We start from the raw sequence: 15,000 nt of genomic DNA on the forward strand, positions 1-15,000 counted from the left end.
AGGGCCGGCGCCCCCCCAGGGGGCCTATATAAAGGGGGGGAGGGAGGGCAGCAACCTACATCCTTGGGCGCCTCCCTCCTCCCCTGCAACACCTCTCTCTCTCTCTCGCAGAAGCTCGGCGAAGCCCTGCCGGAGACCCGCTACATCCACCACCACGCCATCGTGCTGTTGGATCTCCATCAACCTCTCCTTCCCCCTTGCTGGATCAAGAAGGAGGAGACGTCGCTGCACCGTACGTGTGTTGAACGCGGAGGTGCCGTCCGTTCGGCACTCGGTCATCGGTGATTTGGATCACGGCGAGTACGACTCCGTCATCCACGTTCATTGGAATGCTTCCGCTCGCGATCTACAAGGGTATGTAGATGCACTCCTTTCCCCTCGTTGCTAGTAGACTCCATAGATGCATCTTGGTGAGCGTAGGAAAATTTTAAATTATGCTACGATTCCCAACAATACATTGAAAGAAAAAGAGTACATACATCTGTTGGTTTCCTATATGTGAGTCCACATATGCTCAACCAGATTATTTTGAAATTGTATATGAGTTGTCCAATTACACATTTCTTGATGAAACTTGGTGTACTATGCAAATGTTGTCACTCCATACTCAGGCTCAATGTTTTTACCCTGATAATCCCACCCTTGGTCAAAGAGGTTGTCGTCACGCTTATTCTCTAGGATCATGTTGTTCATGATCACACAAGCGGTCATGACCTCCCATAACCTTTGAGTGCTCCATGTTCTAACAGGGTGCCAAACAATAGTACATTGAGATTGGAGCACACCAAAAGTACGTTCCACATCCTTTCTAGCACACTCTTTCTTAGGCAAACCTAGCCCTCTTCTCTCCTACTGGATTAGAGATTGTCTTGACAATCGTAGACCACTGAGGATAGATATCATCAGCTAGCTAGTATCCCTTGTTGTATTGGTGGCCACTAATCTCAAAGTTGACCTCTGGAGACTTGCTTTCCGATAGCCTCGCTAACACTGGAGAGCGCTGAAGCACGTTGATATCATTGTGAGAACCTGAATGCCAAAAAAAGAGTGCCGAATCTCGAGAACTTGTGACGCCACAGCTTTCAAGTATGACCGTGCAAGATTTAACATGTCCCTTGTATTGCCCATGCCAAGTAAATGGATAGTTATTCCCCTTCTAATGCATGCAATCTATGCTTCCAAGCATTCCCAAAAAAGCCTATTGATTCATTGATTGCTAACAATCAGGTTGTACCTGTAGCATTTGGTTCTCTCAAGTACTTTGGGCTAAACACTACAATCACAGGTTTGCATAACCTGTACAATGACTCAAGGCATGTGGACTCACTCATGCGGACATACTCACTCAAAAGATCATCGGGAATTCCGTATATAAGCATCGAAACAGTTACAATACATTCTGGTAAGAGGAGAAGCCAACTTTTCCTAGGGCATCGGGCTTGCATTTGAAGTAATCATGATACGCCATCACTCCCTCTCGAGTACGGTTGAACACATGTCTCGACATACGGAAGCATCACCGAAAAATCTTGGCAAAGAATAGTGGGTCATTGAGCTCGAAATAATCATTGTAGAGTAAGCAATGGTCGCTTCCTACTCCCGTAGGAATTTTTGGGTTTTCCCCAAAGAGGATGGGTGATATAGCACATAAGCAAAGTATTTCCGTCAGTTGAGAACCAAAGTATAATCGAACTAGTAGGAATCACCAAGCTAGCAAGGTAAACAGTGCCTGCACACAAACAAAAACAATACTTGCACCTAACATGGCAAGGGGGTTGTCGAGCCCCTTGTATTGCTAGTTACAAGATTCAAAGCAAACAAATAGATAATGGTACGACAAAAGTCAAGCAAAGAGTAAAAAACAATTTTGTACGAGTTTGTATCGATGGAAGAATAGACTCGGGTGCCATAGATTCAATAGAGGTATCTCTCTCGAAAAGAAGGCAAACATCACGATAACAAATTACAGTTCGGTGATTGACAAGAACATCAACGAGTATGACTATGATCATTCATGGCATAATTTCAGATAGGCATTATGCCCATAACAAGTAGACTGTTAATATGAATGCATCTTCTACTATTACTCCACCCCAAGACCGTTATGCAGCATGCATATTAAAGTATTAACTTTATAAGAAACAGATTAACACTTTAAGCCAAATGACGGAATGTAGTCAGGAAGAAATCTAGCAATAAGACAAAACCTTGTTGTGTGTTGGTGGGGGCAAATGATGTCAGAATGGCTTACCAGATCCGCATCGAAGCAATTATGGCTTACCATATGACAGGATGATGATAGAATGTAATAGAATGTAGACACGTCGGTTGATGCGGTGGCGGGGTCCAAGAGGCCGTCAATGGGTGGCGCCGACGATGGCAAAGAAGCCGTGGTGTGTTGGTGGGGGAGAATGGCATTGTTATGGCACCAACAAGTGGGCCAGAGGAGGACAAGGAGGACGCCTTCGACATCCATTGCGTGTCCGCGAGGACGCAAATCTAGCCCAAATTTGGGCCCGAAATGGGTCCAAGCACGCAGCAAAACAGACAGTTATTTGTTTGCGTTGGCGCGTTAGGCCCCGATCTTTTTCTGCGCGGACCCAAATGGACGTGGGCGGAGGAAATGGTTCGACGCGCTGGAGTTGTCCTAAGAGCACGTTATGATTAGTGAGTATGCTACAACTCCATGTCTAAAACAACCACAGTGGTAGAGGCAGCGTCCAATCATTGTTGTTCCATCATCAGCGTCACGGAATCGCGTTAGTACACCCTCAACCTCGTCGTGGTCCATACGGGACACTTCGACCTCACCGAGCTCAAGTACCCCTCCTCCGAGCAAGAGGTTTGGGCTGCTTTCAAAACCCTGATTGCGGGAAAGGCGCCAGGTCCGAATAGTTTTACATCCGAGTTCATCCGTCAACACCCAGCACCGACCATCTTCATCAATACCAGCACGCCTCTTTCTTCCCCAACACCATGTTGGTCTATAACTTGTCTATGCCCTCTATGTTCCTCATTTCCATGTTTGAGTAATTACTAATTTTTGGGGAATAAAGTATGAACTCTAGTTGTATTGAGGTGAACGCAAACGCGAGATTTAAATTTCTATTTTCTATGTTTGAGTTAATAGCCTTCATGAATGTTCTGTAAGGGGTCCCTGACCATGTCCTTGACTAGGGGGTACCAACCTAGTTGGCCAATAGTCCATGGGCCGAGGTTACGGCCCGCTGATCTCAACAAGGACTATGGAAGCCTCAAACCCAAGCGTGCTCAAGACGGACACTGTCGAAGACTTGTCATGTACTTCAAGGATAACTCCAACCGTCGGCGTGTTTATTCCTAATTGGCAACTGACCATATGTAACCCTAGGTACCCCTGGTGCCTATATAAGCTAGAGGGTTAGGTGCTTAGAAACACAAATACCAGCCTTAGGGTTTAGAATACAACATACGATCTCGAGGTAGATCATCTTGTACACGATACTCCATCATCAATACAATCAAAGAAGGACGTAGGGTTTTACCTCTTCGAGAGGGCCTGAACCTGGGTAAGCATTGTGTCCCTTGTCTCTTGTTACCCATTGTTCCAAGATCCACAACTCGGGCCCCCCTACCCGAGATCAGCCGGTTTCAGTATCGACATTGATGGCCCAAACAGGTCCCTTTGTGTGGTAAAGAAGGATCGATGGCTCGTTGATACGTCTCCAACGTACCTATAATTTATGAAGTATTCATGCTATTATATTATCCATCTAGGATGTTTTATATGCATTTATATGCTATTTTATATGATTTTTGGGACTAACCTATTAACTTAGAGCCCAGTGCCAGTTTCTATTTTTTCCTTGTTTTTGAGTTTTACAGAAAAGGAATACCAAACGGAGTCCAATTGACATGCCGATTTTTGATGATTTTTTCTGGACCAAAAGAAGCCCCCGGAGTAAAAGAGTTGGGCCAGGAGAGTCCCGGGCTGCCCACGAGGGTGGGGGGCACGCCCACCCCCCGTGGGCGTGAGCCCCTGCCTCGTGGACAACCCGGAGACCCCCCCTGACGTGAGACCTACGCCAAAAAATCCTATAAATATTGAAACCTCCAGAAAACAAAATAGATCGGGAGTTCCGCCGCCGCAAGCCTCTGTAGCCACCGAAAACCAATCGGGGCCCTGTTCCGGCACCCTTCTGGAGGGGGGAACCTTCACCGGTGGCCATCTTCATCATCCCGACGCTCTCCATGACGAGGAGGGAGTAGTTCACCCTCGGGGCTGAGGGTATGTACCAGTAGCTATGTGTTTGATCTCTCTCTCTCTCGTGTTCTTGAGGTAATACGATCTTGATGTATCGCGAGCTTTGCTATTGTAGTTGGATCTTATGATGTTTCTCCCCCTCTACTCTCTTGTAATGGATTGAGTTTTCCCTTTGAAGTTATCTTATCGGATTGAGTCTTTAAGCATTTGAGAACACTTGATGTATGTCTTGCCGTGCTTATCTGTGGTGACAATGGGATATCACGTGATCCACTTGATGTATGTTTTGGTGATCAACTTGCGGGTTCCGCCCATGAACCTATGCATAAGGGTTGGCACACGTTTTCATCTTGACTCTCCGGTAGAAATTTTGGGGCACTCTTTGAAGTACTTTGTGTTGGTTGAATAGATGAATCTGAGATTGTGTGATGCGTATCATATAATCATACCCGTGGATACTTGAGGTGACATTGGAGTATCTAGGTGACATTAGGGTTTTGGTTGATTTGTGTCTTAAGGTGTTATTCTAGTACGAACTCTATGATAGATCGAACAGAAAGAATAGCTTCGTGTTATTTTACTACGGACTCTTGAATAGATCGATCAGAAAGGATAACTTTGAGGTGGTTTCGTACCCTACCATAATCTCTTCGTTTGTTCTCCGCTATTAGTGTCTTTGGAGTTACTCTTTGTTGCATGTTGAGGGATAGTTATATGATCCAGTTATGTTATTATTGTTGAAAGAACTTACACTAGTGAAAGTATGAACCCTAGGCCTTATTTCAACGCATTGCAATACCGTTTGTGCTCACTTTTATCATTAGTTACCTTGCTGTTTTTATATTTTCAGATTACAAAAACCTATATCTACCATCCATATTACACTTGTATCACCATCTCTTCGTCGAACTAGTGCACCTATACAATTTACCATTGTATTGGGTGTGTTGGGGACACAAGAGACTCTTTGTTATTTGGTTGCAGGGTTGCTTGAGAGAGACCATCTTCATCCTACGCCTCCCACGGATTGATAAACCTTAGGTCATCCACTTGAGGGAAATTTGCTACTGTCCTACAAACCTCTGCACTTGGAGGCCCAACAACGTCTACAAGAAGAAGGTTGCGTAGTAGACATCAAGCTCTTTTCTGGCGCCGTTGCCGGGGAGGCTATGTAAGCGGCACTCACACCCCGTCAACTAAGCTCCTTTCTTGCGCTGTTGCCGGGAAGGTGAGTGCTTGAAGGTATATCTTTAGATCTTGCAATCGAATCTTTTTGTTTCTTGTTTTATCACTAGTTTAGTCTATAAAAGAAAACTAAAAAAATGGAATTGAGTTTGTCTCATATGCTTCATCTTTTTAATATCTTTTGTGAGTATGATGGGAAGGAAAATTGTGCCAAAGTGTTAGAATAAGAATGTATTAAAATGTTTGGCAGTAAATCTTTGAATGATGAGCATGATTGCAATGTTGTTAGTATGAACTCCTTGAATATCCATAGTACTAATGATGATTGCACTAGTTATGATGAAAATGTCTCCTATAAACATGTCAATTTTTGTGGAGTGCATTGGGTTTGCAAGTACACACCAAATAGGGAAGATAGATATTGCAAGAAACATAAGCATTTAGAAACTAAATGGTTGCAAGAAAGGCTGAATGTTAGTGCTGAAAATTTAAAATTTCTTAGCCATACTTGTGAACTTTGCAATGAACATGGTCATTTAAATATCAAATGCAAATTGTTTCATGATCGAATCGTGTCCAAAAATTGTGATGACTTGATTTCCCTTGCACATTATAATGAACTTAGTTTGCTTTTGGGTTATGAAGAAATGAAACGTCAAACTAAGATTATGCCCAAATATAACCTCGAGAAATTCCTCGATATTGATCTAGAAGAAATTTATATGTATTGTGCGGTGAATTGCATTGAGAATCCTTATATTGCCAATTACATAAAGAAAAGAAAACAAATAGAAGGTGAAGAGAATACTAATGAAAGGGAAGAGACTTCCCAATATCCTCCTATTGTTTCTTATGATGAATCAGGTAACGAGGAGGAGCTTTCTATTCAACCAATCTCATCAATAAGCAGCTCAAAAAGGAGGGATAAACCCGCACATGATGTGAAGAAGAAAAAGAAAAAACGGAGAAGAAAAGGTAAAAAGGTATCCCTCCCAAATGATGTTGCTCCTACTACTCATTGTGATGATGATAATTGCTATACTATTGGTGCTATCCATACTATTAATAATGAGAGTGATTATGATTATGATATGAAAAGGCCCAAGCTTGGGGAAGCTATGTTTGATGAGAATGACATATTTGAGAATATATTTGCTGAAATTAATGTTTGTCCCAAGCTTGGGGATGCTATGTTTAATGAAGATGATATTTTTAGCCTCCCAAGTTTTGATATGCGAATTTGTTGTGATGATAACATGCCTCCTACTTATGATGACTATATTGATGAAAGTGGGTTTGGAAGAGTGTCAACTTTAGGAAGTAATGATCCCACTATTTTGGAGGATGTTGAACCTTATAATATTTATGAAAGTTGATTTGGAGAGGTCAGACTTTATTTAGTGATGATTCCACTATCTTGGAAGAGGTTTCAATCGATTATGATGAGAACAAAGTTGCTACTTATGATGATTATTGTGATGAAACTTATGCTATAAAAAGTAGTGATGATTATATTTATAAAACTTGTCATGATTATGATTACCCTTTTTCTGAACATTACTCTTTTAATGTGGAAACAATTTATAGTATTCGAGTCTCTTGTGATACTCCCACTATTCCGATTGAGAAGAATTTTGCTTATGAAGAGAGTAGTAAATTCTCTATGCTTGTAGATCATGAAAAAAATGCTTTAGGTGCTGGTTATATTGTTGAATTCATTCATTATTCTACTGAAAATTATTATGAGGGAGGAATGTATGCTTGTAGGAATTGCAATAATATCAAGTTTCCTCTCTATGTGCTTAAAATCTTGAAGTTATGCTTGTTTTAACTTCCTATGCTAGTTGATTATTGTTCCCATAAGTTGTTTCACAACAAAATCCCTATGCATAGGAAGTGGGTTAGACTTAAATGTGCTGGTCACATTCTTCATGATACTCTCTTTATGTTTCAATTCTTATCTTTTATGTGAGCATCATTGAAATCATCATGCCTAGCTAGGGGCGTTAAACGTTAGCGCTTGTTGGGAGGCAACCCAATTTTATTTTAGTTTTTTGCTTTTTGGTTCTGTTTAGTAATAAATAATACATCTAGATTATGTTTAGATGTGGTTTTGTGTTTTAATTAGTGGTTGTGCCAAGTAGAACCTTTGGGAAGACTTGGGTGAAGTCTTTATGATCATGCTGTAAAAAATAGAAACTTTAGCGCTCACGAGATTAGCTAAAACTTTTTACTGGAGAGTGCTATTTAGTTGATTATTTTTGAAGATGATTACTAGACAAATTCCTCAGGTCCACCAATTTATTTTATAATTTTTGGAGTCCCGGAAGTATACGTTTGATACAGATTACTACAGATTGTTCTGTTTTTGACAGATTCTGTTTTTCGTGTGTTGTTTGCTTATTTTGATGAATCTATGGCTAGTAAAATAGTTTATAAACCATAGAGAAGTTGGAATACAGTATATTTAACACAAATATAAATAAAGAATGAGTTCATTACAGTAAATTGAAGTGGTGTTTTGTTTTCTTTCGCTAACGGAGCTCGCGAGATTTTCTGTTAAGTTTTGTGTTGTGAAGTTTTCAAGTTTTGGGTAAAGATTCGATGGACTATGGAATAAGGAGTGGCAAGAGCCTAAGCTTGAGAATGCCCAAGGCACCCCAAGGTAATATTCAAGGATAACCAAGAACCTAAGCTTGGGGATGCCCCGGAAGGCATCCCCTCTTTCGTCTTCGTTCATCGGTAACTTTACTTGGAGCTATATTTTTATTCACCACATGATATGTGTTTTGCTTGGAGCGTTGTTTTATTTTCTTTAGCTTTGCTTGCTGTTTGAATAAAATACTAAGATCTGAGATTATTAAATGGGTGAGTCTTCACATAGCTACATAATTATTTAACTACTCATTGATCTTCACTTATATCTTTTTGGAGTAGTTTGTCATTTACTCGTGTGCTTCACTTATATCCTATGAGTAAATGGTTGAATGATTTGAATGTCATAAATATGAAATTATATATGTTTCATATGCCTTTCCCATGGGGAGTAATGCCTTCACATATAAGAAGTAGAGGTGGTAAATTCATTGAAGGTTAGCAAACATTGTATTGGTCACTTGAACAATTCATGAAAGAATATTGAAGGAAGAGAGATTTCACATATAAATATACTATCATGGACATCTTTTGCAATTGTGAGCACTCATTAAAATATGACATGCTAAAAGGTTGATGTTGGACAAGGAAGACAACGTAATGGGTTATGTTTTCTTATATCCGAAATGAAGTATATTGTCATGGATCGCCGAACACGTTGAGCTTGCCTTTCCCCCTCATGCTAGCCAAATTCTTTGCACCAAGTAGAGATACTACTTGTGCTTCCAAACATCCCTTAAACCAGTATTGCCATGAGAGTCCACCATACCTACCTATGGATTGAGTAAGATCCTTCATGTAAGTTGTCATCGGTGCATGCAATAAAAATTGCTCTCTAAATATGTATGATCTTTCAGTGTGGAGAAAATAAGCTTTATACGATCATTGTGATATGGAAGAAATAAAAGTGACGGACTGCATAATAAAGGTCCCTATCACAAGTGGCAATATAAAGTGACGTTCCCTCACATTAAGATTTTGTGCATCCAACTATAAAAGCGCATGGCAACCTCTGCTTCCCTCTGCGAAGGGCCTATCTTTTATTATTATCTTTTACTTTTATGCAAGAGTCATGGTGATCTTCACCTTTCCTTTTTTTCATTTTATCCTTTGGCAAGCACCTTGTGTTGGAAAGATTATGATATATATATATATATATATATATATATATATATATCCAATTGGATGTAAGGCATCATGAACTATTATTGTTGACATTACCCTTGAGGTAAAAGGTTGGGAGGCGAATTTATAAGCCCCTATCTTTCTCTGTGTCTGATTAAAACTTTGGACCCATAAATATCGCGTGAGTGTTAGCAATTGTGAAAGACTATATGATAGTTGAGTATGTGGGGTTTGCTAAATTAAAGCTCTGACATAGACTCTTCCTGAAAATAAGATGAATTGTAATTGTTTGATGACAAATAACACGGTTTGTTAGTTTTCAAGAAAGTTTATGATCTATACTTTAACATGTGAATAGTTTGTTACTTGATCATGCAAAGTTTTATGATATGAGCTACTGTTATGACATATAATGATGCTAGAAAAGGTGATTGAAATTATCATTGATCAAACTTGTGCACCTGCTAGCATTCACACTTCATAAATTATTTCTTTTATCATTTACCTACTCAAGGACGAGCAGGAATTAAGCTTGGGGATGCCGATACGTCTCCAACGTATCTATAATTTATGAAGTATTCATGCTATTATATTATCCATCTAGGATGTTTTATATGCATTTATATGATATTTTATATGATTTTTGGGACTAACCTATTAACCTAGAGCCCGGTGCCAGTTTCTTTTTTTCCCTTGTTTTTGAGTTTTACAGAAAAGGAATACCAAACGGAGTCCAATTGACATGCCAACTTTTGATGATTTTTTCTGGACCAAAAGAAGCCCCCGGAGTAAAAGAGTTGGGCCAGGAGAGTCCCAGGCTGCCCACGAGGGTGGGGGGCGCGCCCACCCCCTGGGCGTGGGCCCCTGCCTCATGGACAACCCGGAGACCCCCCTGACGCGAGACCTACGCCAAAAAATCCTATAAATACTAAAACCTCCAGAAAACAGAATAGATCGGGAGTTCCGCCGCCGCAAGCCTCTGTAGCCACCGAAAACCAATCGGGACCCTATTCCGGCACCCTGCCGAAGGGGGGTAACCTTCACCGGTGGCCATCTTCATCATCCCGGCGCTCTCCATGACGAGGAGGGAGTAGATCACCCTCGGGGCTGAGGGTATGTACGAGTAGCTATGTGTTTGATCTCTCTCTCTCTCTCTCGTGTTCTTGAGGTGATACGATCTTGATGTATCGCGAGCTTTGCTATTGTAGTTGGATCTTATGATTTTTCTCCCCCTCTACTCTCTTGTAATGGATTGAGTTTTCCCTTTGAAGTTATCTTATCGGATTGAGTCTTTAAGGATTTGAGAACACTTGATGTATGTCTTGCCGTGCTTATCTGTGGTGACAATGGGATATCACGTGATCCACTTGATGTATGTTTTGGTGATCAACTTGCGGGTTCCGCCCGTGAACCTATGCATAAGGGTTGTCACACGTTTTCGTCTTGACTCTCCGGTAAAAACTTTGGGGCACTCTTTGAAGTACTTTGTGTTGGTTGAATAGATGAATCTGAGATTGTGTGATGCATATCGTATAATCATACCCATGGATACTTGAGGTGACATTGGAGTATCTAGGTGACATTAGGGTTTTGGTTGATTTGTGTCTTAAGGTGTTATTCTAGTACGAACTCTATGATAGATCAAACGGAAAGAATAGCTTCATGTTATTTTACTACGGACTCTTGAATAGATCGATCAGAAAGGATAACTTTGAGGTGGTTTCGTACCCTACCATAATCTCTTCGTTTGTTCTCCGCTATTAGTGTCTTTGGAGTTACTCTTTGTTGTATGTTGAGGGATAGTTCAGAAAGGATAACTTTGAGGTGGTTTCGTACCCTACCATAATCTCTTCGTTTGTTCTCCGCTATTAGTGTCTTTGGAGTTACTCTTTGTTGCATGTTGAGGGATAGTTATATGATCCAATTATGTTATTATTGTTGAGAGAACTTACACTAGTGAAAGTAGAACCCTATGCCTTGTTTCAACGCATTGCAATACCGTTTGTGCTCACTTTTATCATTAGTTACCTTGCTGTTTTTATATTTTCGGATTACAAAAACCTATATCTACCATCCATATTGCACTTGTATCACCATCTCTTCGCCGAATAGTGCACCTATACAATTTACCATTGTATTGGGTGTGTTGGGGACACAAGAGACTCTTTGTTATTTGGTTGTAGGGTTGCTTGAGAGAGACCATCTTCATCCTACGCCTCCCACAGATTGATAAACCTTAGGTCATCCACTTGAGGGAAAATTGCTACTGTCCTACAAACCTCTGCACTTGGAGGCCCAACAACGTCTACAAGAAGAAGGTTGCGTAGTAGACATCACTCGTCTCCAGATCAAGAACAACATCGGCTGTAGAGACATCTTTGTCCCCGACCAGCTCTTTGCGTTCGGTAGCATTTTCCTTCACGCCGACACGGTGGGGCATCTCGATCGCGTCGAAAGCTTCGTCTTGAATCAAGTCATTATGTTTGGCAGCTTGGAATACATTGCCGATTCCTTCAGCGCTCTCGCCCTCTCTAGATGGAGTCCAAATCGACTTGAGATCTCCTCGGCCACCATGTCCTCGACCCTGGAACCCACCTCCGATCTAGAATATGGGGTGGATCTAACATTGGATCCAACTTTGAGTGTGGATCCGACCACAGTCTCATCGGATCTTAACCTCGAGTCAGATCCTACTTCGGGACCGACCTCAAGTTTGGATCTGATTTCTTCGTCTGAGGGGCAGGAATCAACCCTAGCCGGCCAATGCCCCGAGGTTGCACTAAGCGACCTGTTGAGCGTACTAAAGTTTAACCCAACCTATGGTCAAGCGATGGACCCGGTAGAGCTCTCGCACTTAAACGAGGTGCTAGACCAAATCCAGAGACACATGATTTCATCTGTGACCTATGACCAGATCGGATGTAAAGCCGGCGATAGGGAAATTTATGTTCCACCCACCACCCATCTAGTCGCTACGGTCAAAGATTTAACCGATGTACTGAACTATGCCTCTGATGAGGTGACCGACATGGATCAAGATGCCGATGACACATTAGGAGCGGCCTCACCCATGGCATATCCCATACTAGCAACTGGGCTGCAACGTCCACCTACGACGTTTACATGGTTGACACCCCCAGGGAGCCCCCCAAGCGTCGAGCCCTCGAAGGCGGCCAAAGGGTACTCGCGATGGCAAGAGCCACACCAACAATACGGAGGCGACCGATGACGGCGCCACTCCACATAATGTCGAGGACCAGGACAACGTCAAGAATGCCACACCCGCTCAAGTCAACGGCCTTACAGGGATGTTCAACAATGAGGACCCCAAAAATCTCGAGGACAAGGAGGATAATAACTACCTCCCTGAATTCGAGGAGGATATCAGCCTCGGACCCAAGGATTTCATCATCCATAAGGACCCATACGAGCAGGAAAGATTTTGGCGGCGACTAGTCGCAACCGCCCGCAGTATGAAAAAGAAACAGAAGCAGCTTCACGCTAATCATAACATGTTGAACGATAAGTGGGTAGAAGTCCTCGCAGCCAAACAAGACCTCGAGTTGCGGTGTGAGGGCCAAGCTAAATCCTACCCACGATGGCGCCTACTTCCCCAATTCGATGACGAAGTCGCTGAAAATGTGTTGTTAAAGCACGATCAGGCTGATGAGCCTGACCGTCCTCCTCGGGGGCATGACAACCAACAGGAGAAGATAACCCCCCTCCCACATACCCCCAGCCATACGATCAGTAGAGAAAATTAAACGCAAATCCTATCCAAACTAGATCCATATACAAATCACGAGGACACGCACCTGCTAGACATGAAGGCTATGAAGCCTGGCTCGTAGGCATGGGAGGGCTCGGGAGGACGCACATGCTTGGATGACAATAGATGTCCGACATGACGTAGCTTGGTTCTGAGGACCCGCTTACCCAATATGTTTTACAAACAAAGTCATGGAGCATTAGTTCCCAGAAGGGTTTAAACCCGTAAATATTGAGCAATGCGACGGAACGGGCGAAAAGATTGTGTGGATTGAAGATTTCCTTCTCCACATTCATATGGCCCGAGGAGATGACTTTCACGCCATCAAGTATCTACCGCTGAAACTCAAAGGACCGACAAGGCATTGACTGAACAGCCTGCCCGAGAACTCTATTGGAAGTTGGGAAGAGCTTGAAGATGCCTTCAGGCCAAACTTCCAGGGAACATATGATCGGCCCCCGGACACCGATGACCTTAGCCACATTATTCAGTAGCCTGGCGAGTCCACCGGGAAGTTTTGGAATCGGTTCTTAACTAAAAGAACCAAATAGTAGACTGCCCGGATGCTGAAGCAATCACTGCTTTCCGACACAGTATCCACGATGAGTGGTTAGCACGGCAGCTCGGACAGGATAAGCCAAGGACTATGGCAGCCTTTAACTCTCTAATGACTCGATTTTACACACACGAGGATAGCTGGTTGGCTCACAACACTCATAGCAACGAACCCGACACCTTAGAGGTACGCAACGGAAATGGGAGGCCTAGGCACAACAAGAACAACAAGCGCCAACACAAGAATAGCGATAGTGTTGCTGACGATGCGGCTGTCAACGCCGGATTTAGCAATCCAAAGACTATGCAAAAAAAGAAGCCCTTTAAAGGGAACAGGGATGGTCCTACCACACTCAAGAGAATCCTCGACAAGCCTTGCCAGATTCATGGCACTTCGGACAAGCCTGCTAATCACACTAATCGAAACTGCTGGGTTATCAAGCAGGCCAGGAAGATCGCAGTTGAAGGACAGGGCAAGAGCTAGTCTGATATGTCCATTTTGCATCATGTTTTCCTAATATTATTTACAGTGTTTTTAATTAGTATAACACTTTGTTGAGCAATTCTAATGCCTTTTCTCTCTTAATATGCAATATTTACATGAAGTGGGAGGTTGCCTGCAGCTGGAATTCTGGAACTGAAAAAGCTACGTCAGAGATAACTATTCTGCACATCTCCAAATGAGCTGAAATTTTACAGAGATTTATTTTGGAATAAATAAAAAATACTGGAGCAAAGAAGTACCATAGGGGGCCACCCAGGTGCCCACAAGGCACCATGGCATGCCCACCCCCCAGGCGCGTCGTGGTGCTTGTGGGGCCCCTGGCTAGCCTCCGGTACCCATCTTTGGTATATAAGCCCATTTTCCCTAGAAAAAAATAAAGAGAGGACTTTTGGGATAGAGCGCCGCCGTCTCGAGGCGGAACTTGGGCAGGAGCACTTTTACTCTCCGGCAGAGCGATTTCGCGGGGGACACTTCCCTCCGGCAGAGGGAAATCGAAGCCATTGTCATCACCAATAACTCTCTCATTGTGGGAGGACCAATCTTCATCAACATCTTCACCAGCACCATCTCATCTCAAAGCCTAGTTCATCTCTTGTATTCAATCTTTGTATCAAAACCTCAGATTGGTACGTGTGGGTTGCTAGTAGTGTTGATTACATCTTGTAGTTGATGCTAGTTGGTTTATTTGGTGGAAGATTATATGTTCAGATCAATTATGCTATTCAATACCTTGCTGAAAACCGCTTGTCATTTTCTTCTACTCCTCGTTGGGTTTGACACTCTTACTTATCGAAAGGACTATGATTGATCCCCTATACTTGTGGATCATCAAGGCTCTTTTCTGGCGCTGTTGTTGGGGAGTGAAGCGCCTCTGGTGAGTGGAATTTAGTAAGGAAATAATTATATTACATGCTGAAATTTACTGTGACTTGTTACTATGGAAAACCATCCTTTGAGAGGCTT

This window comes from Aegilops tauschii, chromosome 5 (genome assembly GCF_002575655.3).
Source record: "Aegilops tauschii subsp. strangulata cultivar AL8/78 chromosome 5, Aet v6.0, whole genome shotgun sequence".
NCBI lineage: Eukaryota > Viridiplantae > Streptophyta > Magnoliopsida > Poales > Poaceae > Aegilops > Aegilops tauschii.